Source organism: Macaca nemestrina, chromosome 11 (assembly GCF_043159975.1).
Source record: "Macaca nemestrina isolate mMacNem1 chromosome 11, mMacNem.hap1, whole genome shotgun sequence".
Lineage (NCBI taxonomy): Eukaryota > Metazoa > Chordata > Mammalia > Primates > Cercopithecidae > Macaca > Macaca nemestrina.
Window position 1 is genome coordinate 133,084,995 of NC_092135.1, and position 22,942 is coordinate 133,107,936.

Genomic DNA, 22,942 nt, shown 5'->3' on the forward strand with positions numbered 1-22,942 from the left:
CAGGCTTTGCAGGTTTCACACACATCTTACAAAATGCAGTGGGGGCAGAATGGGAGGAGAGCCGGAGCATGCTGGCTTTGGGAAGGTGGCCCATTATAAACAAGCCAGCGCTGGCCGTCCCAGGGTCCCAAGCAGGCTGGCTTTGTGGGGGCTGCACACAGCCAAGCCCTCTTAGCTCCTGCAGTTGGAATCCGCTGTTGCATGCCTGCCTGTGTTCCTGGCTGTGGGAGTCGCCAGGGGCAGGTTTTGATCCCTGGGTGAGTAGGAAGCCCGCCCAGCCCCTGCCGCTGTCTGGCCCCAGCCACTCATCCTGGGCAGGAGCCGCCTGTCCTGGCACGGTGCTGGGCTGGCTGGAGCGGAGTGACCTGAGAACGGGGCCTGCTTTGTACCCAGAGCACACGCTGGCCACAGCTTTTCTGACCTAGCGAGCGGGATGGAAAAAGGACAGCAGGTGGGAGATGGGAGTCAGCCTCGGTCTCCTTTGTCTTCACGGACTTTGTTCCGCGAGGCTTTTTTCTGACCTGCCCTTTTCCTTTGGGATGGGCATGGGTGTGTTCAGAAAATCTCAGAGTGGCTACTTGCTGCCTGGGGGGTATCATACGCATTGTGGGTTTGGTCAAGAGTGGATCCATCAGAAATCTGTGGGGTAGCATTTTGTTTTAGGAAATGAAGCATAGTGCCTTTTATTCCTAGTGGATTTTTAGCTGTGATACAAAAGCATTCCCGGAAGGAAGCCAGCGGATGAAGGTCCCGATGGTGCTGGGCTGGACCACAGGACTCTCAGAAGCAGAGGGCCTGTGCTCTCAGGGGCCTGTGTCCTCAGGAACCCGTGGACTCAGGGCCCCCGCCTCGCTCTGCTTTGCCAGGGGCCGCCCAGCCTAGATTTCTGCTGGGCCAGCACCCTGCGGGCTCTCAGATGAGACTGGCAAGGCCAAGGGCGTGAGGCCTGTTCCCAAATGGAAGCATCCGTCTGTGCTGCTGCACGGCTGCCAAGACCCTCCAGCTCTGACCCTCCACCTGGGTTTTGCCTGGGGGTTCAAAGAGGGGCTGGGTTAGGGGAGATAAAGAGAGGGGGACCAGGGCAGGACCTCAGTGACAGCAGCAACGTGGCTGATGGTGCCTGGTGTTTAGTGATGAAGATTGGGGGTGCCACGCTGCATCTGTGTGTCCTTAGACAAGTTCATTCTCTAAATCCATTCCATTTCCTCTACTCATCGGACCTGCTTCAGAGACTTCAATGAGCTGATGGAACATTTAGCACAGGGCCTGGCCGTGGGTAAAGGAGCTGATGGAACATTTAGCACAGGGCCTGGCCGTGGGTAAAGGGTGTCATCTTCTCGGTCAGGATGGAAATGAATTCCATTTCCTAGGGTCAGGTGAACCCACATCTGAGAAATCAGGTAGAGGGGAGGGAGTGGAGGCAGTTGAGGGGGAGAGTCCAGGTGAGACATGTGAGTCCCTACAGAAAGGCAGGGGTGGGGGGCGCAGAGGGGAGCTGGTCAGAGATGGAGAGACAGCAGGTGGGGTCCAGAGCAACTCCTCCCTGCTTCCTCCAGGTTGCAGTGGAGACCAAATGGCCTGAAAAGCCCCAGATACTGACTGATCCTTTACCACAGGGCTTCTCACCTGGGGCGACCTTGCCTCTCCCAGCCCCCCAGGGACATTTGGCAATGTCTGGAGACTTGTGGTTGTCATCACTCAGGGAGGAGGGAGGAGGTTCCAACCGGCATGGGGTGGGTAGAGCCTGAGGACGCTGCTGCACATCGTACAGTGCCTAGGACAGCCCACAGCAAAGGCGGATCCGGCCCCAAATGTCAGCAGTGGTGATATGGAGAAATCATTTTCCAGACAAAGTTTGCTGTTTCACCTAGAGAACTGATTGACTGGTTTTGGAGGAAGGAGGAGTTTAGGATGAGGGATTTCTGGGCGCTGCCACTTGCTATCTGGGGAAGAAGAGGCCAGGCGTGCAGTGCTCGAGAGGCTGTGGCCATCCTGAGCCCGGGCTGTGGCCATCCTGAGCCCGTGGGGGCAACTGTGGGTGATGCTGAGGAGGCAGAGTAGAGACAAGGTTTGGGCATCAGGAGAGATGCTCCTAGCCATTCCCAGGGTGGACTCAGGCACCTGAGGAGAATGTGCCAGCGAGGAGACCAGCAGAGCAGGGATGGACACCGGAGAGGTTGGACATCAAAGACAATCAGGGGAGGGGACTCTTTGAAGGAGGCCAAGAAGGACCAGCGTGGGGGGTGGCCGGTGCCCTGTGAGCTGCACCCCCATGGGAAAGGAAGAGCCGCAGCTGGGTGGCTCGGAGGTTTCGGAGCTGTCAGGAAAGCTGCTCTGGGACGTGGCCCTCTGTGTGGCCTTCCTCTCCAGCCTGGGTGGGAACAGTGTCGTGAGCTGTTAGGTGGGAGCTGGTGCCCGGAGAGGTGTGGCACAGCTTGAGGGGCCGCTGCAGGATGTATATAAGCTGAAAGAAAGAAGGCCTGTTTGCCAGCCTCGCCTCCCAGCTCAGCCAGCCTGAAGCCCTGGGCTGGGACAGCCCCTTGATGGGTGGGAGGCCCTTTGATGCAGCTGGGGCTGTGTGGTCGCCTGGCATGAACTCTGGGCTGCAGCCTCCCTTCAGGGCACCAGGAGGGCCGGAGAGAAAACGCCAGGAAGAACCCGCTGAGGCCTGCTCAGGAACCATGGCGAAATAAAGCAGGGGCGGAGAATGCTTGAGGTGCTGCCTCTTGTACCGCTTCTCCTTGTAGGTGGTTGTTTTCTCCTGATTCTGTTTTTGGTACCCTCTGTGTAGAAGAATGCTCCTTCGGTACTTTCTAGTCGGAGACAAGAAAGAAGCTTCTCCAAGCTCCCCTTGGTTCTGGCGGTGTCCTCTGGCTCTGGATCACTCTTGGTGCCCTTTCCAAGCACCTCTCCCTACGTCACTGTAAAAACTCCAAGGCAAACAAGCTGTGAATTATCAAAAGGCCACTGGCCTCTGGGGAACTCATTCTCCTGCTCGGAAACCTGTTGGGTAAGTTTTGTTCCATTTTATCTCCACCCGGTATGGGCTTGTAGCAGAGGCCCTACTGAAAAACGGGGTGATTCACACACTTTGCTCATTTATGCTTTGCTTTAAAAAAGAGAGCAATGGGAGCAGCTGGCTGCTGCCTGCCTGTTTTTGTCTGGCTGCCCTGTTACCTCTACCGCACCAACACAACACTGGGGTTCCAGCTGGCTTGCAGGGGCTGGGCGGACATTTGCCCAAGGGACAGGTGGAGGGACAGCTTGTGTTCTCTGGGACTGTCTAGAAATCAGCTGATTTGCATAAGAGTGTTTCCCCATAGCTGAGAGCTAAGTGTTCATCACTGACCCATTGGTGAGTTTGTTTAAATAGAAATGATTCCGGGTAGAATATACTTGCTACCTTACTACCTGAAGGACTATTACTTGGGATAAGCAGGCTTCCTGGAGTGCTGTCTGGGCCCTCCTGCTGCCCAGCTCCCCTCTGAGCTCTGCAGGTGCCGTCTGGCCTGCAGCGTGTATCTGTCTGCTGTGGCCTCCACTCTGCAAAGGCAGTTGGCCCCTCCACTTCCAAGGAACAAAACTCAGAGGCTCACTCCAGTATGGCGGGATGGTTGAAGGGACCAAAGTGTCACTGAATGGGCCAGAGATAAGAGGATCTTAAAGGAGAGTTTGAGAGAGGGGCCGTGGTGTGCCTGGGACCCTGGAGGGCGGAGCTCCTAGGTCATTGCGTCCAAGAGTGCTTTGGGGATTCAGCTCCTTCCGTTGGCCTGCATTATTTCTCAGCTTCTCGTCATGTCTCTTCTTTCTCTCCTTGGCCTCTCTCTGCATCTGTCTCTGCTCTTTGCTAGTTGGCCCGCCTTTGATGGTAACTGTTCTCTGGGGTCCTGCCCTTGACCCTTGCCTCCTTCCCATATCCTTGATCTCATCTTGTCTCTATGGATCTCTCCCCAAAAGTCTATTCCAGATCTAATTGAGATTTACCTCTCGCTGCCAGAGCCATGTGTTTGCTCCTCCTACGGGTACCCCACATTGGCATGTCCAGGAGAAAACCCTCTACCTTCCTTTTTCTCCATGCTGCCCACATTCAGCCTATTTTGGGGATCCCAGCTAATAACGTCTTTGTTTGTGGTTTTCGCTCGCCACCTCCATGTCACCCCCAGGCCCTGCCTCTTACTCCTGGGCAAGTGTGTTAGTCTCACCTCTCCTCAGACCCTCCCTGCCGTGGTGGTGATGTTCAGTCACCTCCTTCTGGTGAGTGCTGGAGCTTCCTGGAGGGTCTTTTTCGGGGTTACCGCCTGCTTATCTACCCTTCATCCCATCCCTGGAGTCCCCCAAACTACGTAGGGTGTATCATCCCCTCCTTGGCAGCCTGACTTTCAGATTGGAGACCCCTCCCCATGGTGCACACAGCCCCTGTGGCTCCCACCCCAGGTTTTCTCTGTAAACCTTGAGCCAGTACACCTTCGTGTGCAAGAAATGATGGGTGTTTCTGTGAGCCCCCTTTGCTCTGTCCCTGGGCCCCCTGCCGCCACTTTATCTCCAGTTGCCTGTCTGAGTCTTGTGGTGCTGACCTCCCGTACTGGGCCCAGCCTGCTTCGAGAGGCCTGCAGGGCAAGGTGCACACAGGAGGCCTCAGAACTACTTGGTCTAGCTGTTTGGTGGCTGGAAAACCTCGGACAAGAGGCTTGGCTTCTCTGCATCTCGGTTTCCTCCTTTGTGAAATAGAGGTCATAATCCTTATCTGTCTCATGGGGCACTTGTGATACACAAATGAATTAACACATTGAAAGCACTTAGAATGGTGCCTGACACACACCCAGCAGCCAACGAATGTTGCTGGGCATACTGGTTCCCTAGGGCTGCTGTAACACAGTGCCAAGGACTGCGTGCCTTAAACCAGAAACACATTCTCAGTCTGGAGGCCGGAGCCTGAAAGCAAGATGTTGGCAGTACCATGTCTCTCCAAAGACTCTAGGAAAACCCTTCCCTGCTCTCCAAGGAGAACCCTTCCTCCCTCTCCTAGAACCCTTCCTCCCTCTCCTAGAACCCTTCCTCCCTCTCCTAGAACCCTTCCTTCCTCTCCTAGAACCCTTCCTCCCTCTCCTAGAACCCTTCCTCCCTCTCCTAGAACCCTTCCTCCCTCTCCTAGAACCCTTCCTTCCTCTCCTAGAACCCTTCCTCCCTCTCCTAGAACCCTTCCCCCTCTCATAGAACCCTTCCTCCCTCTCCTCGGGGAACCCTTCCTCCCTCTCCTAGAACCCTTCCCTCTCTCCTAGAACCCTTCCGCCTCTCCTAGGAAAACCCTTCCCCCTCTCTTAGAACCCTTCCCCCTCTCCTAGAACCCTTCCTTCCTCTCCTAGGAGAACCCTTCCTCCCTCTCCTAGGAGACCCCTTCCTCCCTCTCCTAGAACCCTTCCTCCCTCTCCTAGAACCCTTCCTCCCTCTCCTCGGAGAACCCTTCCTCCCTCTCCTAGAACCCTTCCTCCCCCTCCTAGAACCCTTCCTCCCTCTCCTCGGAGAACCCTTCCTCCCTCTCCTAGGAGAACCCTTCCTCCCTCTCCTCGGAGACCCCTTCCTCCCTCTCCTAGCTTCTGGAGGTTGTTGGCAGTCTTCATTGGCTTAAAGCTGCCTTCCTGCAAAAAATGTCTGCCTTCATTGTTATGTGGCCCTCTTCTGTCGGGGTCTCTGTACTGGATTTAAATTTCCCTCTTATAAGGACACCAGTGATTGGAGTTAGAGCCCATCCTGATTCAGTGTGACCTCATCCTGGCCACATCTGCAAAGACTCTATTCCAAAATACGGTAAAATGTACAGGTACCAGGAGTTAGGACTTGAACACATCTTTTGGGGTGACTCAGTTCCACCCATAACAATGACTCTTGCTGTCTTCCCTGGATCATAGTCTCTTTGATTTCACTCGTCTTTGCCATTTCTGTAAACCTGCTGGGGTCAGCGACAGTCTTGCTTTTCTTTGTATTCCTGGCAAAGGCTCAGTACCTGTGTATTTAGTGAATGTCCTTCCTCTCGACTTAAATTAAGGAAGACTGCAGTTCTGATAACTCTGGTTGTCAGAGCATATGCCTGTACCAGCTGGAAATGAGAAGGATATGAGCATAAGATGTCTTGCTTTTGGGAAGCAGCCCCATTCATATAGAAGGAGATGGATGGGAGCCACCCTGAAGCCCTCTGTGCAGTTGACTAGTGTCCATTGAGCGCTTGCTGCTGCATTCCAGGCTGTGGGTGGGGGCTGGGACACTGAGAGACAGACACAGCCCTTGCTGACCCAGAGCGCACAGCTTGGCTGGATCGACACACAATTCAATAAGCTGTTACAATAAAGTGATTAGGTCCTATTAGAGGGAGAGCACGGGGCTGGTGCCCGCACACTCGGTGTGGACGCAGGGAGCAGCTTGTTGGTTTAAACACTCTGGCATCTTCCCTCCAGCTGCTCATGGGTGTTACGGGGCACTGACGGTGGCTCAGAGCACTGGGAGGGACAGCCGGCCAGAGGAAACACAAGAAGAGTAACTGGAAGGGGAAGGGTCCTGACCTTGGCAGACCATCTCCTGGGTTTCTGCTGCACACGGCACAGTTCAGTGATTGACAGCCACAGCCAGTGACCCAGCGTCTTCACCCCACAGACAGGTCATGCTGACCAGGCTCCATCTACACAGGTCGAGAAGGGTAGTAGCTACAAATGTGTCCTGTAACGTTCTATAAACGGGAGCTGAGGGGACGCCTGAGTTGTCTGCCAAGTTTTCATCCTGGTTGTCATGTTTTGATCATTGTACGTCCCATCTAAAGAAAGCACGCCCTGTGTCTGAGTGGGGACAATGACCAGCCACACTGCAAGGGAAGGCTCTTCCTTTTACTGCCGGTGACCCGTGTGCCTACAGGCCTGGCCTGACCCCAAGCCTCGCTCATAGTTCCCCTCTTTCACCTGCCCGGCCGGCTGGGCTGCAGTGCCTGCAGGGTGCACTGGCCTGGCAGCAGCCCATGGCCCTTACTGTCACCCACCTTACTCCTCGGAGTGCATTACACACTTGTAACCCCAACACGCGTTTCCAACTCGTGCCGTGCCATCACCCCAACTTAGTCTCCACTGTGGTCCAAGGAGCAGGAGGAAGGAGATGGGGATGAGTTTTTAATATTTTACCAAGGATCAGGTGAGAAAGCCAAGGACTATATCAGACGAGTACACAGGGCCTCTGGGAGCAGAACTGGCCCTTCTGCGCCTCGGCTGTGGGGCTGGAGGCCGGATGCTGAATGTGCACGCTCTCTAAATGCAGATGGTGACACAGCTTTTCTCCCAGGCTGTGGAAACTTCAGCCCACTCGTAATAAAAAGAAATGTTTCCAAAACAGCCTTTCTGTTCCCTGGTCTTTTCCCAGAATGACTCTCTTGAATCAGCAGAGGTGAGAGGCAATTGTGAGAGAAGACACATTAAAACCCTAAATGCCGACTCGCCGGGCACATCTGGCCAGTGTGGGAAGGGAGGAGGTCTTCAGGCCTCCGCTGTCTGAGTGGCCTCCCCGGCCTGCATGGTTCGCTGCCAGCCCTTCCTCCCTCCTGTGCAGAAGGTCCGGCCCGTCTTCCCCATGATCACGCAGGAACCTTGTGTATGGAGCCGTTCCCCCTTCTCCAGTTGTCCCCCATGTCTCTGGGCAGTCCATGTACTTCCCAGTCCTCCTGCAAGCTGGGATTTCCCACCCTTGACTGGTTTTCACTCAGCTCCTACTAGGTGCTGGAAATTTCTCCTTGGAGTTTGATCTTAGCGCTGTGACTAGGGATGGGCATTCATTTGCATTAGTAATTATTTTGTTCGTTGGTGCGTATACTGCTGCAGACTAGTTGGGCCCCACCAGGAGGAACTTGATTTTCTGGGGAGATCAACGCTGCCTCGAGAGCTCCCAAGGTAACCGCTGGGCTGAGGACAAGGGGGTTTTGCCTGCCGTCTCTTACAGGGTCTCCGTTCTGCTCTGTCCTTTTATTCCCGAGACCCTCCCCCCATTTTCTAATGGTTTGAGTGCATTCCTAGTTAATCGCAATGTTCAGGTAGCTCCAGTATCTTAGTGAAAGCCCCAGTGATTTGATTGCCATTAAGAAATGCCTTTGCGTGGCTCTTAAGGTGACGTAGCAGGATTTAGTAAATTGCACGGTGGATATAGAGGTATAATTACCCGTTGCCTGCCGACGTCAGCCTGATCCTTCAAGAATGGCGAGCAGGATCGGGCGATGCCTGATAGTTTGGGCTCTTAGGAAAGTACACTCAGTGAGCGTGGAGGCTGGCCGAGTTTCGCGGTGAAGGCCTCGTCCCTGTGTTTCGGGAGCTCGCCCTCTGTGTGCTCTGAGTCCGCATCGTGTTAGATGTGAGAGGCACCCGGGAAGCAGCGCCCACACAGCGTTAAGGGGAGTGAGTTCTGAGAATAGGGATCTGCGTCCGAACCTTCTCGGTTTTAGCCTTTAAGGAAATGTTTGTTTCCTGGGGCCGCCGTAACAAAGCACCACCAGCTGAGTGTCTTGCCCGTGGAAGTCTGTTCTCAGCTCAGGAAGCCCAATGTCCACAATCAAGCATCAGCAGAGCTGTTCCTCCCGAAGCTGTGAGGGAGAATCTGTGCTATTCTCCACTCCTGGCTTCCACTCCTCAGCATCCCTTCTTGGCTTGCAGTTGGTCACCGTCTCACCGGGTCTTCACATCACGTTTCCTTGTGTGAGTCTCTCCGTGTCCACATTTCCTCCTTGTATAAATGAGGATGCCAGTCCTACTGGATTGGGGCCCCCCAGTCACTTCATCTTAACTTGATCATCTGCAAAGACCTTCTTTCCAAAGACAGTCACATTTACAGCTATTGGGGGTGAGAACTTCAGCATCTTTAGAAGGGACAGAGGGTATTAAAACAATGGGAGCACAGTGACTTCTCAGTATCATCCTCTCCAGGGCCTGGTGGCATTTAGGTTTTAGCCAAAAGGCGCTTGTTCACAAGCATTTCTGTGTTATCCTTTAACCCCTTGTTAGGGCCTTAAATGGCTCAAACAAATGCAAATAAGGTACAGTGAATATTGCTAACCCTTCACTAAGCGCAGCCCATAGTTTCCACAGCTATCAATGGAGGGAAAATTTAGTAACTGAGCAGTAGTTAATAAAGAAATCATACTACCCAATGTAATGAAGCACCTGTTAACCCAATCTGGTGTAATTCTTTGCATTCCAGACCACACTGGAACATTTGGGAAGCAGCAAGGCTGAGTAAAAATAAGTGTGTCAAAGAAACTTTCACAGACTTTGAGCTCTTGCCACCACGCCCAGCTAATTTTTTTTGTATTTGTAGTAGAGACGGGGTTTCACCATGTTGGCCAGGATGGTCTCAATCTCCTGACCTCATGATCCACCCACCTCTGCCTCCCGAAGTGCTGGAATTACAAGTATGAGCCACCACAACTCATCTTTTCATCCGTCCTGTCTGTCTGTCCATCCATCCATCCGTCCGTCCCTTCCAAGCTGATGCAGAGATGCGGGTTTCTGTCTATGGGAGATGGGGATGCCACCTCACACTTCCCCCAAGAACGAACCACGTTGACTTCAGAAGATACAGGGGACACAGAAAAAAATTATAAGCAACAGCGTAAATCATCCAGATCTCAATTCCTGCAGTGAGTTTCTGTTTGCTTTCTTTTCTTTTTTCCTTTTTTTTCTTTTTTTGTAGCTTTCTCATGTACCCAAAGAAAATTGAGACCATGCTGTAATATTGTTTGGTAAAATACTCTAAGACTTAATATATTCACATTTCACATGTTTTAAAATGCTCTCCTGGCTGGGCGAGATCCAGCACTTTGGGAGGCCAAGGCAGGTGGATAACGAGGTCTGGAGTTTAAGACCAGCCTGGCCAAGATGGTGAAACCTATCTCTACTACAAATACAAAAATTAGCCAAGTGTGGTGGCAGGTGCCTGTAATCCCAGCTACTTGGGAGGCTGAGCCAGAGAATTGCTTGAACCCGAGCGGCGGAGGTTGCAGTGAGCTGAGATTGTGCCACTACATTCCAGCCTGAGCGACAGAGTGAGACTCAGTCTCAAAAAAAAAAAAAAAAAAAAAAAATCCAGTCCTAAGCCATATTAATGGCTGCTTGGCATTCTGTCATCCATAGATCAGACTTTAATTAATCAGTTTCACCCTTGTCTGTGGGGTTATCTCGAGCTTTTGTGTCTGGCTTCTCAGAATGAATGGCTGGGCATAAGTAGCTTTATCAACACGGGTGGGCATTGATATTTCTGCACACGTGCTTATCTCCCCTGCCCTCCAGGGGCCCAGAGTCATTCCCTGGGTGCCATGTGTCAGGCCCCCTCCCTTGCCTTTTCATATGGGTGGAGTGTTATCAGTGTTAAAATCCCTTTCAGGAAATTAGAGGCAGTGCCACATTAAATCTGTAATGAATTATTTTAGAATGTTGGTTTTAGGTTGAACCACATCAAATGGTTGATATTCAACCAGTTTTTTTGGTTCTTTCTAAAACACAGCAGGACTCTTGGTGGGTCCACTGGAGCAGAAAGCACTGTGGGTACCTCGTATCTTGGGTCCTATCAACACCACCTACATAAACATTCTGTGCGGAAGTGAGACACAGGCCCTAATTCCGGGGACCTGGCAGATCTCCATGGCCCAGGGAGAGTGGGGGCAGATGAGAGCTTACAGGGTCTTGGATTACCTGTGTTCAAGGGTCTAAGTGGCTTATGGTGTAGCCAAACCCTTGGTGCGGGGCAGGGAGACTGCAGGAGGGAGGAAGCTGGATGAGGTGATTGTTTCCGGTCTGAACTCATTTCAGACCATGGCCCTGAGTTCATTCTGTAGAGTCTGGATGCTTGCTCGGAGTGAGGTGCAGTTCCAAAAACCAGGGGATTGGGCAGGGGGCAGGTAGAGCAATAAATGAAACAAAACAGCAGTGCCTGTGCCTATTTTAGTCTCGTGGGGAACAGGTACAGGCTGTCCCTCCCAGGCCAGTGTGCAATAGCCAGGTTCAGGCCTCTGGGCAGGTGAGCAGGAAAAGCTGCCACTTCCCTCTTAAACACCAACATTAGTTACCAAAGCATCTAGCATGATTCTGGCATCAGCTTGCCTTCAGGGAGGCTTTATTGAATAGGTAAATCATTCTTCCACCCCTCCATGATCTTTGCAAGCAAAAGTTCCTGAAATTTTTGATCAAAAAAGATACGTATTATTATGACTATTGTTTCCACAGTGAAGTGCTTCTGGGAGAAAGGGAGGCAGGACTGGGGTGCTCTGAGGGGCCCCTTTGGTGTGTGATGCTGTCTTTGGGTTTCAGTTGGTTTTTTTTTTTTTAACTCATTTTCCTGAGTGACTAAGTCATATCTAGCGCTGTTCTGGGAATCCGGGCACATCTGGGAACAGGGAGTTTGTTCATGGAGCTTACCTTCCAGAGGGAGCCAGGAAATAGACAAGACCTGAAGACAGAGTTGATTGAGGTAAGTCATGTGCCCTCCAGAAAACAGCAAAACCCGCTGAGCAAGGCTGCACTGGTGAGTGGTCAGATCCGCCTTTCTGGCACAATGGCATTGGCCTGAGATCTGGGTGGCAAAAGTTCTCAGCCAGGTGATGTTCTGGAGCAGGGCTTGCCTGCCAGAGGGAACAGCCAGTGCAAGGGTCCTGGGGCAGGAACAGTTCCATTGTGCACCAGGGAGGAGACAAGGACAGGCAGGGCCTCAGGGCCTAGTCAAGAGGTGAAATTTTGTTCTGAATGCAGCGAGATGCCCCTGGAGAGACTTAATTTGTTGAAAGAGCCCTGGGTGCCCTAAGGAGAATGGTTTCGTTGGTGGGTGGGTGGAGGGAGTAGAACCAGGGAGCCCAGGCGGGAGGGCGCTGCAGGGCATCCAGGTGAGTGATGGAGCACATGGCCAGGAGCAGGTAATAGAGAGAGGAGGTCAGACTGGAGTTTCAGTGACGATCACACTGACTGGACATAGTGGGCTGGATTGGGGGCAGAAGAAGGGGAGAGATGCAGGAAAAGCCTCTTGTGTGAGGATGATGGGCTTGACAGCGGGAAGGGTGATTTTGTTTTTTTTCTTTTGAGATGGAGTTTCGATCTCGTTGCCCAGGCTGGAGTGCAATGGTGCGATCTCAGTTCACTGCCACCTCCGCCTCCTAGGTTCAAGCAATTCTCCTGCCTCAGCCTCCCGAGTAGCTGGGATTACAGGCATGCACCGCCACACCTGGCTAATTTTGTATTTTTAGTGGAGATGGGGTTTCACCATGTTGGTCAGGTTGGTCTCAAACTCCTGACCTCAGGCGATCTGCCCGCCTCAGCCTCCCGAAGTGCTGGCATTACAGGTGTGAGCCCCCGCACCTGGCCAGGGAAGGGTGAGTTCTGTTGTCACCACTGTTTCTGCTGCTGCTACCTTCTCAATCTAGAAGGAGGTCCATTCCGCTCCTCCTTTTCCAGATGAGAGATCTGAGGCCAGAGTTCCCAGACTATACTCTGAAATTCTTAAAAAAAAAAAAAAAAAAAAAAAGAATCTTTAAAAGAGAGAAAGAAAAGCAAGTTACATGTTCTATATGGAAATGTTGTTGTAAATGACATTTTAATTGATTATTGACCAGATTATGAGAAAGAAACTCAAGCTGGAGCTCGTGGCCCCCCCGAGGGAGAGTCACCAAATCTAGGAAGATTCTTCTTTGCGACGTAAGAGATAGAACGGGAAAGGCAGTGAGACAGACACCACTGAGCTGGGCAGACTCTGGCTTGCCTTGAAGCAGGTTTATAGGAATGGGTGTCTTTAAAACAAGATTTTAGTTACTGAATTGAAAATGCCTAGATATAGAAATAAGTGACTTCTTGAGCAAATTCAGTAACTCATGCCTGTAATCCCGGCACTTTGGGAGGCCAAGGCAGCAGATCACCTGTGGTCAGGAGTTCAAGACCAGCCTGGACAGCATGGCGAAACCCTGTCTCTGCCAATAAATACAAAAATTAGCCAGGTGTGGTGATGCATGCCTGTAATCCCAGCTACTCAGGAGACGGAGGCAGGAGAATTGCTTGAACCCGGGAGGCAGAGGTTGCAGTGAGCTGAAATTGTACCACTGCACTCCAGCCTGGGCCACAGAGTGAGACCCTGTCTGAAAAAAAAAAAAAGAAAAAATAAGTGACTTCGGTTTTCTAGCAATAATCTCCTGAAAATATAATCAGGAAAAAGAGACGGCATTCACGGTGATGACAACATCCAAACCCAAATTTAAAATATCGTAATGTATTAAAAAGATTTTCTGCAAAGAAAATACTTTGAGTCCTCTTCTGACTCCTACTGTTACTACTACAGCTGGTGTTGGTGGTAGTGCTGGTGTTACCTGACAGTTATTGTTATGCTTTTAGTTAATATCAACCCTAGAAGCAGTGCTTTTTGTGTACCTATTATCTCATTGCGTTTTCATTGTTTCCATTTTGCAGTTAAGGACGCCTTTCAAGGTCAAGTGATTTTTGCCCTAAGCCTCCCAGCTGGTGATTGGCAGTGCCAAGGCCCCAAGTCCATCAGCCAGACTCCAGGCAGAGTGTCCCACCCTCATACTCTTGACACCGGGGAGAGGCAAACTGTATCTGCCTCCTGTTTTTTATAAATACATTTTTGTTGGAACATGTTCCTCCTCATGTATTTGTATCATCTGTGGCTGCTTTTGGATCACAAGGGCAGAGCTGCGTCTTTGTGACAGAGAATATATGGCCACCCAAAGCTTCATTTCCTCTCTGTCCCTTTACAGGAAAAGTTTGGCAATCCCTGCCCTACGCTGCTCTGGGACTCATATCTAAATCAATGCGGACCCAGCGACATTTGTGGGAGAAAAGATGGAAGAGTATAAAGCTGTCACTTCTTGTAGGGCAGTACCCAGGAAATGCCAGTGGGAATACGTTTTTGCAGCAATTAGATGATGGGAGACATTTTATTAAATTATTCTAAAGTTTATTTGGAAGAGAGCTGGGTATAGTGGCTCACTCCTGTAATCCCAGCATTTTGGGAGGCTGAGGTGTGTGGATCCCTTGAGGTCAGGAGTTCAAGCCTGACCGGTGACCAGCCTGGCCAGCATGGTGAAACCCTGTCTTTACTAAAAAAAAAAAAAAAGTCAGGCATGGTGGCACATGCCTGTAATCCCAGTTACTCAGGAGGCTGAGGCAGGAGAATCCCTTGAACTTGGGAGGCAGAGGTTGCAGTGAGCCAAGATCATGCCACTGTGCTCTAGCCTGGGTGAAAGAGTTGAGACTTGTCTCCAAAAAAAATGATAATAATAAAGTTTATTTGGAAGAAAAAAAAGGTAAAAATAACTGATAGGACTTTGAAACAGAATAGTGCATAGAAACTAGACCTTCCATGTAGCCCAACACAGCAGAACTATCATGGTTAAATAAAGGTTGATATTGTGATAAATATAGGCAAACTAATGACACAGAACAGCCCGGTTCAGACCCTAGTGTCTGTACACATTTAAAAGTGCATTAAGATGACATCACATGAGTCAGAAGGGGACAGATTGTTCAGGAATTCATGCAGGAGTAATTGCTCATCTGTTTGCTAGTTAATTTTGTAACATCCCTCCCCGAAAAGCAAAATAAATTCTTTGTACATTAATCTCAGTCCACAAACCTTTTTTTTTAAGTAAAGGAAAATAGATGTGAATGTTTATTGAATTTGTCATCAAGGGAGGCCTTTCTGTGCATCAAGGAGAAATGACAAAGGAAAGATTGATACGATTACATAATTGAGACTTTATCAAGTTACCAAATGGATTAGTGCAAGCGAGTACAGAGCGGAGGAGATATTTGCAGCTGACCTGCTGAGATTTTGGGATGTAATTGAGCAGAGGGTGCAAAATGATAATCCACCAGGTAGGACTAAGAAGTAGTTGCTACTTGGCCAGTTGCGGTGGCTCACGCTTGTGATCCCAGCACTTCGGGAGGCCGAGGCGGGCAGATCACTTGAGGTCAGGGGTTTGAGACCAGCCTGGCCAACATGCTGAAAACCCATCTCTAATAAAATACAAAAATTAGCCAGGTGTGGTGGCACACACCTGTGGTCCCAGCTACTCAGGAGGTGGAGACTGCAGTGAGCCGAGATCGTGCCACTGCATTCCGGCCTGGGCGACAGAGCAAGACTCTGTCTCCAAAAAAAAAAAAAAAAAAAAAGAGGTAGCTGATACTTGAACTATTTCTGACTAATATTCAAAGGAGGGTGGATTGAGATGTTGAAAGTGGGTGAATCGAAACGTTGACGGCCCATCCCCTTGTTGTCAGATGAGCAAGGCTTTTCTTGACCTGCTGGTTAAGGGTGAGAACTGGACACTCACTGCTGTGGAGAGGATGGATTGCCACAGTCTTCCAGGACTGCTTTTCCAACCCTTCATGCTGTACTTGAAAGCAGTCCTAAGAAAATAACCCAAAATGCTGAGTATGATTGGATATAAAGATGATCACTGCTGTGCCACTTACAGTAGCAAAAATGTGGCAGTCTTGCTGGGAGGAGTGGGATCAGGGTGGTGCTCCCTCTGCAGAGCTGCAGTTGGGGCCTGATGAGTCTGGCTGAGCCCCACTCCTTGACCTTGTCCCTCCTCACATCTTTCTAGCCAGTAGCCCATATCTCCTACTTAGTGGAGTAATAAGGCCAAGAGAAATAGGTGTACCTTTTATTTTCATGTAATGGCAAAATGACTTTCCCCAGATCATAGAGCTGGAATTGGGAATCCTGGAGTTAGATCCACCGGGATTAGTACACGATTAGAGGTGCTCAGTCAAGTAAGTATCTGAGAACATCCAGGATCAGCTCGGCTGGCATCCTTTTCACTTGCTCGTAGCATGGCCTTACAAAGTTGCAAAGACCTGCTGGAATCAGGCCTCATGTTTCAGAATAAGAATGGGAATTCAGGCTGGGTGTGGTGGCTCACACCTGTACTCTCAGCACTTTCAGAGGCTGAGGCAGGTGGATCACCTGCAGTCAGGAGTTAAGACCAGTCTGGCCAACATGGTGAAACCCTGTCTCTACTAAAAATACAAAAAATTAACTGGTGGCGGGTGCCTGTAATCCCAGCTACTTGGGAGGCTGAGGCAGGAGAATTGCCCGAACCTGGGTGGTGGAGGGTGCAGTGAGCCGAGATCGCACCACTGCACTCCAGCCTGGGTGACAGAGTGACTCCATCTCAGGGGCGGGGGAAAAAAAAAGAATGGAAATTCATCTTATAAAAAGCATTTTTGATTATAGAAAAATCTTAGGAAAATTAAGAAAATTTTGAAGAGGAAAAGAGCTCTCCATATGCTTGCTACCTAGAGATAATGTCAGCATTGAGTGTGAAATTTACTCTTCTTTTTCTATAAAAGCTATTTTTTTGAAAACAAAGTAGAAGAAGATTTTATTATACAATCTGTGGATTTAATTGTTTAAATATCATGTTGTATGGATTTTCCATTCTGTTAAATAGCCTAAGAAGAATTGTAATGGCTGCATGGCTGTTTATGGAGATACGGTGCCCTCAATCTCTGTGTGAGGAACTAGGTTGTTCCCATTTCCATATCACTAAACACTTTATCTACATCTTTGATTTCCTAAAGACAGGCATATTGAGGGACAGTGGGAGGGGAGGAGGGACAGGAATTCTGTCCCCTCTCATTTTCTTAATAAATATTGGTCAAGGATGGAGTTTTCATTGCTTTTTTGCTCTAGATATCTCAATTAGTAATTCATGGACATGTGAGCTCTTCAGTGGGGAAATTCATTCATTCACAAATTGTACTAATTGCTTAGAGGCCAGATTCTTGATAAATTGGTGGATAAAATTGCAGTTGCTCCCTTTCTTTGTGGCTGAAGGTCTGGCTGAGAGGCAGAGGCTAAAACAATAAACTAAGGAGTGACACCTTGCAAAGTCATCTCTCCTAAGTGACACCCTGAGGGCCCTTCCACACAGGTCAGGCATCCTGGGCATGTTGGCGTTTTTCAGCAGATCGATTGAGTGGGTTTTGCGTTCTGCTTGTGGCTTTTTGCAATGACTGTGGCATCCGCATGGCTGCTTTGGCTTCAGGACTCCACTCAAGTCCTCACCGTATGAAATTCCTTGAGCCTCAGACATGGCATGTGTATGTCACTAATGAGAACTGTTAGTAGAATCAGGAACAGTATTAAACCCTAGAAGCCACCTTCCCCTCTCCAGCCTGTTCAGATCCAGCGTTTTAATCAGGGAAAGCTCCTTTCAATAAAAGGGAAGCCTCAGTTTTCTGTGTAGGGCTGGCTAGCTCTGCAGTTTTCGGAATGGCACCTAAGATGCACTTTAAAACATTCCTTTAAGTTAATGTGCACTAGGAAAGATCTATCAAGTCTCTTTAGAGTACGATAGAAAGCTTCCTTTAAAATGACCAAGTTGTAAAAAGTGGGTTGATTGATAAAGAAGTATTAATAACATTTGATTTTTTTAAAAAGAAGATGGTAAGTCAGTGACTAGTGTTTGGAGGGCACAAATCCTTCCAGTGCCGATGCTTTGCAGTCTTAAGTGGCAGGTGGAAGCCGGGAGTCTGACTTCAGCCCTCTGGCCAGCCCCAGTCAAATGAATGGGACTCTCTGCTTGCTGCTCTTAAAACGTCTTCAGAGACAGTTGCACTTTTTCTTTCTGGTCACTGGCTGGGGACCCGAGCTTGGAAGTATTTCTGGTCTGGGCTGATCACAAGGTCCTACTTCACAGCCTGTCTGCTGTCAGTCGTCTGACACGGGCAGGCCAGCCTTCCCATGTGATTCAAGGGGACTGACAGAAGCCCATTGTAACGAATGTCCACCTAAACCCCAGGCTTGATGAGCACTTGACAGGTACACACTGGTGTGTCTGAGCTCTTCATGATTCTCAGCGGCAGGGTGAGGGCGGGGAAGGTGAGGGATGTAGGTGAAGAACTTTGACCTAGGAGCACGCCAGGGAAGGTGTCTGCGGACTTCCAGTCCCATCCACGCCCAGAAGACATGGTGGGGACCCCCACCCCTCTCCTGTGGTGTTGGTTTCACTTGTGTATCTTTCCAGCTTAATGATAAGCAGTAGAGGGAAGGTCCGGGTCCTGCTTTCCCTTGTGTATTTACTGGTCCTGAATGCATGTGATGCTGAATTAATGTCTGAGCGCCAACAGTCATCCGTGCCACAGATGGCACCAAGCACCGAGCTTCGGGGGCCCCCACAGTCTGTGGGAGACAATCCAAGCTTGGGCTAGGCACTGCGCTCAGTGCTGGAAAATTATAAAGACAGAGCAGCCAAGTCACCAGCTTTCAAGGAAACGAGTATAGTTAGGGAACTAAGAAAAAATAACAAGCATGATGAACGGTGTGACGCTCGGGATAAAAGCAGTAAATGCCTAGAGACGATGACGATGTGTCCAGGAGAGCTAGGAAAAGAGGTGGACTTCCATTTGCAAAGGCAAAGGCACTGTTTCCGGGGGGTCATTCTCCAACTGGTAGGTTTTGATGTTGTAGAAATAGGGAACCCTGTCGGGTCTTCAAGAAAGTGGGTGGGAAGAAACGCACGAGGTCTGGAGATGTTTTGGAAGAAACAGTAGCTGTGTTTGGTGAGTCCATGGGATGTACGGAGGAAGGTGTGAAGAATCTGGAAAGCTTAGACTGTCTCCCACAGACTGTGGGGGCCTCTGAAGAGTCTGTCATGGTTGCTTTGAACACAAGGAGATCTGTGCCGTGTGCTGAGAACAACCCCACAGCCCGGCATCACGTCGAGGGGAGGCGGAGAGGGAGGGGACCAGGAAGGGAAGAAACAGGGGAGAGGGGAGGCAGGAAAGGGAGGAAGCCAGGTGAGAAACTCAGGCCTTGGAGAGGGATTCGCATGCCCTCCCCTCCCCTTCCTGGCCTGTCTGGGCGATCCCCAGCCTCAGATGTTCTTAGTCTGGCCAGTGAAAACATCTGGAGTCCTGACTCCAGCCGCGCTAGCCATCTTACTTTTTACAGTGAAAACTGAGCAAGCAAGGAGCTCCTAGTGGCAACTCATGGCCCTTGTCTTCCATGCATCTCTGGAGTCTGAGTCACCAGCTTTGCACCCACAGTGAAGCCTTGAATGTGTGCAAGTTATAACCTGGTGTCTGGCACGGAGAAGCTTAGCGCTCCTTCCCCTCCAGGTCTTCCATTTTGTTGGTGTGTCTCCAATATGGGTTCCTTCAAAACCAACTCTCTTCCATTTATTTCTATCCCTAGTTTTGAGCACAGAGCCTCGTTGCTAGAGCCCGGCACTCAGTAGATGTTCACTAAGGTGACCTCTGTACGTGGTCCCAGGTAGATGTGGCACCCGGGAGATGCCCACCTTTCTCAAACTCCGACTGGAACGCGTGGTCCTGTCCTCGTTCCTCATTCGTTCACTCTGTGGCGTGGCCTTGGCTCTAAATAACCGCTGCCACCTCCTGAACTGAACTCAGTTGTTTAGGGAAATGCACCCCAGAGGGGCACTGTGAGTGAGTCTGATCTGCCGGTGTGCCTGTCGGTGGCTGCCCGTGCCTTCCAATGGGCCGTGCTGTTTTCTCCCTCAATAAGAGGCAGCCCGCCTGAGCCCCGGGCAGCGTGTTCCTCCTGTGCCCTGGGTGCGTTAGGCGAGATCAGGCGCGTTCAGGGTGGTATGACCATAGACAGTGCTCCGGGTGCATTAGGAAAGGTTCTGCTGATCAGGCTTCTGTAACAGGGAGGGGCATCTGCCAAGGTGGCGGGAAAGATTTGGATTTCACTGCAGCTGGGCTGGTCCTCGCCCTGAGTCGGAGCCTTGCATTCCCTGCCAAGCCACGCCCAGAAACCTCCTGGCAGGGACACCAGTCACGTGTTGACTCCACTTGGGCTGTTGCCCAGACCAGTCGGGTCAGGAGTAGGAGGCAGATTTCCATGATTTTGCTTTTGGAGTGAGAGAGGGAGCTGGGGTGTTAAACCCATAGTCTCCTTGTGGTCCCATCAAGTGGCTCTGAAAGCCAGGTGTCCCTCTCACCCACCCCAGGCCCCCAGGCCCCCAGACCCCGAAGGCTTTTCCGCTATAGCGATGGGGTCCAAAGCGCGGGGTGCTGGGTGTTAGGCCATCAGTAACAGGAGGACCGACCTGCTGGGGAGGAACGTCTGTGGATTTCAGGGTCCTCCGGAACGCACTCTTGCTCAGGGAGGGAGGTGAGCAGATGTGATGAGTTTCCATTGACAGAGGCTGGTGACAGAAATTACAGAGAGCAGGTGGAAACTCACGCTCTTTGTTTTCTAAGCCGGAGGAAATCTGATGAAATCAACATGATACTCCAGAAATTATCATCAAACATGGAGAATGAGTCATCCTAAACAAGGCACGCAGGGAATTGGCAGGGGAGGAGCAAGGGCAGTATTTATGCCTCGATTCCCTCCAGGCTGGCTGCTTTCCTTCTGCAGGGTTCAGGTTCGTGGCCGTGGGAGAACAGAGGAGAACATGAACAGTCCGTGCGCTCAGCCTGAGGCTCCCGTAAGACCTTCTCCACCCCAGACACGCTCTCGTTTGGTTGGTTTTTCTGGATCCGTTTGTTCTCTAATTGTTCCTTGGGGCAGATCGTTGGCAGAGGCCACAGGGAGAATATTCTGTGATCTGGAGTCTGCGCATGGTGTGACAGCAGCCGTAGCAGAGGGGGTGTGTGCGGGTTCTTGAGTTTGCCACCGGATTCTGTCAGTGATTCCTTCTGTATGCAGTGATGCTGTCTGTTCAGAGGCTGCCCTCTTGGTTCCTGGGGAGGAGCCAAGAGCAGCCTCTTTTGTCTCTAGATGAATCAGCCTTTGCACAGAAAAAGCAAAAACTTATCAGTTATGAGCTCAAATACGCCTTCCTGTCTTCCTAGACCTGACCCTGGCTGGGAAGACAAGAGGTGAGATGGGCCCTGCTCTTCTAGGGGGTCTTGAGATCCAGTGGTAGCTGCCCTGCCCAGGGTGGGCCCTGCACCTGCAGGCTGTCCTGGAGAAGTGACCACTGGGACCCACTGAGTAGAGGGTGGCCAAGCTTGTTGGGCAGTCTAGGTAGACCCGAGGTGCCCACCAAGGGAACCTGTTGGTGTTTTGAGGACGTGTGGCTTAGGTTTCAGGAATAGAGTAGAATTCCTAAATTCAGTCTCCTGAGTATAATCCTGTCACATCAGCCGTTTGGCTCCTTTAAAGATTATCCCAGAGATACCTACCAAGGTAACTCTGAAACAGTCATCTTTATTGAAACCGAATTCATTCATTGATTCGGGTTTGAGAGGCAACCATGCACATGACAGGAACAGAGAAAGACAAACAGATGGTCCTATGTCCTGGGAACACTCAGATTCTCATGGAAAAATTGGGCTAGGGACAAGTCTATGCATGGTGTGTCTAGTGGTGATAAAGAAGGGCAGAGAAAGAGGATGGGGTGAGGGCTGTTTCGGTTGCATTGACATTTGAGCAAAGACCTGAATGAAATGAGGGGATGAGAGCATCTTGTGTCTAGGCCGGGGCCTTCTGGGCTGAGGGCACTGCATGTGCAAAGGCCCTGTGGTGGGAGGGGCTTGGTACCTGGGGAACTTCATGGAAAGCAGAAGAGTCAAGTGGAGGGAGGCAGAGAACAGCAGGAAATGGGACAGGGGCTGATGATGTTGGGCTTCTAGGGCACTGGAAGCTGCTGATGAGAGTCCAGGAGCCTTTGGAGGGTTTCAAACAGAGTCCTGAGGGTGTCTGACTGACTTTTCAAAATGTTCCAGCTGCTAATTGAGGGGTGGACTCCAGGCCGCAGGCAGGCCTGCTGATGACTGTAATTGCGTTGGGAGATGACGGTGGCGTGGAGGTGCTGGGGGGAGGTCAGCCAGAGGTCGTGTTCTGCAGGTGGAGCCACCAGGAGTGCATGAGAGAGGGACGGGGCAGGGAGGACGGGGAGGGATGTTTGGCTTCTTGGCTGGGTAGATGGAGCTGCCCTACATGGCTGAAATGGAAGAGGCCAGGGGCAGGGGTTTGGGGCAAGCTCCAGAGTTGGCTTTGGATCCAGGAAATTCAAGTTGCACCTTAGGTACTGAAGGGAGCACTTGGTGGACAGGGGGTTGTCTGAGTCTGAGGTTCAGAAGCCACTTGTTAACAGAATGGGAACGCAGCCGTGTCCACCTGTGCTTTGAGGGGGCTCAGGCTGCCTGGGCATTTGAGTTGGTGGCTCCTTAGCAGTTTTTCTAGCCAAGGGGAGATAGCCACACCCATGAACACACATTCTCTCTCATGGCACGTGCCTGGGAAGGTAGGTAATGCATGTTTCCTAATATTTTCTAGTTTTAAAAATGTTTTATTGTGCACATTTTCATACAAGTACCTAATTTTAGGAAAGATAGCATAATGAACCTTTGGGAGCTCATGATAAAGTCAGTCACAGCGACGTGCCCTTTACAACCCTACTTTTCTACTAAAGCAAGGACCAGTTCACGGGCGTGGCACTCGGGCTGGGTAAGGCGGATCTGAGGCTCTGGGTTACCCGCACTCCGCAGGCCGTGCACTGGTGAGTCACTCTAGGACCTCGCAGGACTGGGGAACAGTGGAACTAAGAGATGGGGAGAGAGAAGACGGGCTTCCTGGAAGCTTGGGTGAGGCCTGGCTGCTCCGAGCAGCAGTTGAAGGAACAATACAGAGGTGGACAGTGCTGGGCCGGCTGGAGACACAGCAAGTTCCAGCGAATGTGGCCGGTGATTGATTGAAGGGTTGCGATCGGCGATACGTAACCCTGGAGGTACAGGTGGACACTGAGGAGCGGGGGGCTTTGCATCCCAGGCCAGGGGAGAGCAGACTGATTTCTTTGAAAAGCAGTGAGCACTGTCCAGAGGTGTTCGAGCAGGACAGCAGCATGACTTTGAGAAAATCAAGGGCTCACCAGAGGTGGATGGCGAGGAGCTTGAGGAGCTCCAGGGGCCCAGCAGCCACTGGCAGCGAAGGCCTGGGCAACCCT

The 22,942-nt window shown here is 50.9% G+C and overlaps 1 protein-coding gene across 6 annotated transcripts in view; it reads left to right on the forward strand.

Annotated features, from left to right (window-relative positions):
* Positions 1–22,942, forward strand: part of LOC105473864 (SH3 domain binding protein 4) — a 105,941-nt gene that overhangs the window by 54,311 nt on the left and 28,688 nt on the right. The window contains exon 3 of one of the 6 annotated variants that reach the window (XM_011728011.3): positions 2,792–3,010. The exons of the other annotated variants lie outside the window; for them this stretch is intronic. The gene's annotated coding sequence lies outside the window, so the exon portion shown is untranslated. The remainder of the gene's footprint in view (positions 1–2,791; positions 3,011–22,942) is intronic. 6 annotated transcript variants of the gene reach the window in all.